At 39.1% G+C, this 4,236-nt stretch overlaps 1 non-coding gene across 1 annotated transcript; it reads left to right on the top strand.

The window, feature by feature from the left end:
- Positions 1-1,862: 1,862 nt before the first annotated feature.
- On the top strand, positions 1,863-1,937 carry Trnas-cga. The gene has a single exon. It is a non-coding gene; the product is annotated as a tRNA-Ser (tRNA).
- The last annotated feature ends 2,299 nt before the right edge of the window (positions 1,938-4,236 follow it).

Raw genomic sequence — 4,236 nt, 5'->3', positions numbered from 1 at the left:
AACTTTGAAACTTTCTCTTTTCACTGGCATAAAGTTCGTTCATTTTGGATTTGCACTTGAATACATACAATTTTTTTTTAAATGGGTCCATCATTTGGAATAACCCAGTAGTAGGTAATTTAGCCACATCTGCACTTAGATCCCTGCAAATCTTGGGGAAAGAGAAATCAGTAAGTTAACATATTTTGCATATTCTCATTCAATAATGTCCTATGGAATTATGTTCTGGGGTAACTCATCTTAAAGAAAGAAAGTCTTCATTCCTCGAAAACATGCCTTAAGAATAATATGCGGTGCTCGCACATGATCATCTTGTAGATGTCTGTTTAAGGAGTTGGGCATTTTGACTTTCCAATTTATTTATTCCCTCATGAAGTTCATTGTAAATAATTCATTGCACTTCAAAGAAGAACAATGATTTACATAATTACAATACCAGAGGAAAAAATGACATTCATTACACCACATTAAGGTTGTCTTTAGAACAAAAAGAGGTGTAAAATTCTGCAACTAAAATTTTTACCACTTATGCCCTATATTAAATGTCTGACTGACAGCAAGGTAAAATTTGAAAACAAACAGAAAAAAATTTCTCCTTGACAACCCCTCCTACTCCATAGAAGAATTTCTATTATTGTAAGATTTGCCATGCAAAATGATCCATGGAACATGAAACTAACGAACATCCAGATCAAGAGTCCAACTGAAAAAATACTAGTTTCTGCACCTGGTATGAAGACGCTTCGGGCATAACTTTAAAAATTATTCCCTCTCATTTTTCCAGATTTTGCTAATTCGATTACAAGATTTCAGTAACAAAACAGTTCTCTTTTTTAAATTTTTGGTGCTGATTTGCCTAGAGGTTCTTGAAGACATATAAAACTGCAGAAATAGTAACCCACTGATACTTATCATCAGCATCATTGTATACAAATGTGTAATAGCATTCACTGACTGCAGAAGCATTTTTTTTTTTTTGCTCGAAATGATAAAGTGCGGTTTGCACACAGGACATGTCCTCTAAAAACTTTGTCATTTTGCCAATTCCTGTACCAAATATGAGGGCATGCTGAAAATAATGCCTCCAAAGTTTTAAATAAAGGTTATTGAAGTTCCACATCTTTATTCTTCATGTCTACTTATTTATGTCATAACCAAGTCACCCTGGCTATATGCATTTCTCCCAACAAGTGACCAGTTTGTTGATACCATCACTGTAAAATGTTTGACTTTGTTGATGGAGCCACACCACCAGCTCTGCTTGCACCACTTCATCACTACCAAAGTGAAGTCCTCTAAAGCACTTAAGTTCTGGAAACAGACGAAAAGTCGGGACTATATGGATGACGATGATCGCTAACTATGAATTCCAGGCATCAGATTGTTGTGGATGTTGCAGTGTTTTTGTGTGGTGTGACATTGTCATGCAGGAGGAGAGGGAACTGTGTGTGTTCGTGTGTGTGGATGAAGTCTTTGAACTCTAACCTCGACTACAGCATGCCATTTCTCACACACTTACATCATTATATTACACTTTACAATTCAGAGCCTTATAGCTACAGAGGGCTGCAAATTTGCAGATGTGAAGAATAAAGACACAGACTGTTAAATAATAGTTGTTTTAAAACTTCCTGGCAGATTAAAACTGTGTGCCCGACCGAGACTCGAACTCGGGACCTTTGCCTTTCGCGGGCAAGTGCTCTACCAACTGAGCTACCAAAGCACGACTCACGCCCGGTACTCACAGCTTTACTTCTGCCAGTACTTCTGCCGGTACTTCTGCCGGTACTTCTGCCGGTACTTCTGCCGGTACTTCTGCCGGTACTTCTGCCGGTACTTCTGTGAGTACCGGGCGTCAGTCGTGCTTCGGTAGCTCAGTTGGTAGAGCACTTGCCCGCGAAAGGCAAAGGTCCCGAGTTCGAGTCTCGGTCGGGCACACAGTTTTAATCTGCCAGGAAGTTTCATATCAGCTCACACTCCGCTGCAGAGTGAAAATCTCATTCTGGAATAGTTGTTTTATTTAAAAAGCTTTAAGAGTTTTCACATAAAAAATTTGAAGGCCTTATTTTTCAGCATATCTTCATCATTCACTGAATCTGTTTAACCAGGTTGAAGAAGCCTGTAAGCCAGCATAGTTTATCTTTCATGTAATTCAGAGGTCCTAGTCTCTTATATATAGAGGGTTTATACAAGGGCGATGTACTTGAGAACAATATTATGGAAATGGAAGAGGATGTAGATGAAGATTAAATGGGAGATAAGATACTGCGTGAAGAGTTTCACAGAGCACTGAAAGACCTAAGTCGAAACAAGGCCCCGGGAGTACAGGCCCCGGGAGTACACAACATTCCATTAGAACTACTGATGGCCTTGGGAGAGCCAGTCATGACAAAGCTCTACCATCTGGTGAGCAAGATGTATGAAACAGGTGAAATACCCTCAGACTTCAAGAAGAATATAATAATTCCAATCCCAAAGAAAGCAGGTGTTGACAGATGTGAAAATTACCAAACTATCAGTTTAATAAGTCACAGCTGCAAAATACTAACGCGAATTCTTTACAGACGAATGGAAAAACTGGTAGAAGCGGACCTCGGGGAAGATCAGTTTGGATTCCGTAGAAATGTTGGAACACGTGAGGCAATACTAACCTTACGACTTATCTTAGAAGAAAGATTAAGAAAAGGCAAACCTACGTTTCTAGCATTTGTAGACTTAGAGAAAGCTTTTGACAACGTTAACTGGAATACTCTCTTTCAAATTCTGAAGGTGGCAGGGGTAAAATACAGGGAGCGAAAGGCTATTTACAAATAAGAGTCGAGGGGCATGAAAGGGTAGCAGTGGTTGGGAAAGGAGTGAGACAGGGTTGTAGCCTCTCCCGATGTTATTCAATCTGTATATTGAGCAAGCAGTAAAGGAAACAAAAGAAAAATTTGGAGTAGGTATCAAAATCCATGGAGAACAAGTGAAAACTTTGAGGTTCGCCGATGACATTGTAATTCTGTCAGAGACAGCAAAGGACTTGGAAGAGCAGTTGAATGGACTGGACAGTGTCTTGAAAGGAGGATATAAGATAGAACATCAACAAAAGCAAAACGAGGATAATGGAATGTAGTCAAATTAAATCGGGTGATGCTGAGGGGATTAGATTAGGAAATGAGACACTTAAAGTAGTAAAGGAGCTTTGCTATTTAGGGAGTAAAACAACTGATGATGGTCGAAGTAGAGAGGATATAAAATGTTGACTGGCAATGGCAAGGAAAGCGTTTCTGAAGAAGAGAAATTTGTTAACATCGAGTATAGATTTAAGTGTCAGGAAGTCGTTTCTGAAAGTATTTGTATGGAGTGTAGCCATGTATGGAAGTGAAACATGGACGATAACCAGTTTGGACAAGAAGAGAATAGAAGCTTTCGAAATGTGGTGCTACAGAAGAATGCTGAAGATAAGGTGGGTAGATCACGTGACTAATGAGGAGGTATTGAATAGGATTGGGGAGAAGAGAAGTTTGTGGCACAACTTGACTACAAGAAGGGATCGGTTGGTAGGACATGTTTTGAGGCACCAAGGGATCACCAATTTAGCATTGGTGGGCAGCGTGGAGGGTAAAAATCGTAGAGGGACACCAAGAGATGAATACACTAAGCAGATTCAGAAGGATGTAGGTTGCAGTAGGTACTGGCAGATGAAGAAGCTTGCACAGGATAGAGTAGCGTGGAGAGCTGCATCAAACCAGTCTCAGGACTGAAGACCACAACAACAACAACAACAACAAAGTCTCTTATATCTCCCTCATTAATGCTGAACTGACTGAAATGAACAGTTTTAAATCATTCGAATGCTTTTTCTTTCACACATTTGCGAATTTCATTTTAGCACATATTTCATACTTTGTGTAACTCTTTCTTACATTTATACAGTTAACTTCCAGATTTTTATGAACCAGCTTTGCACACTGCTTAACTGCAAGCAAGCTTTGCACACTGCATAACTGCAAGTACTTTCTCTCTCAATCGTTTCACTAAAAATGTACAGCATTTCCTTTGTCACTAAAAGCTATTATTGTACACCTTTTCTTTGGGCTAGGAAGGAAATGCAATTTTGTTCTGGGCTATAGCTAGCGCAATAATCATCTTTCTAAAGTCAGTTCATGGATCTTCAGTTACTTCCTGATTCTTCTACTGTTTACACTATTTCTAATAAAATATCGACATAATTTGAATGAATTCCCAGAAATT

Source organism: Schistocerca piceifrons, unplaced genomic scaffold (genome assembly GCF_021461385.2).
Source record: "Schistocerca piceifrons isolate TAMUIC-IGC-003096 unplaced genomic scaffold, iqSchPice1.1 HiC_scaffold_548, whole genome shotgun sequence".
NCBI lineage: Eukaryota > Metazoa > Arthropoda > Insecta > Orthoptera > Acrididae > Schistocerca > Schistocerca piceifrons.
Note: the sequence above shows the minus strand (reverse complement) of the source record. Positions and strands in the feature narration are given on the sequence as shown.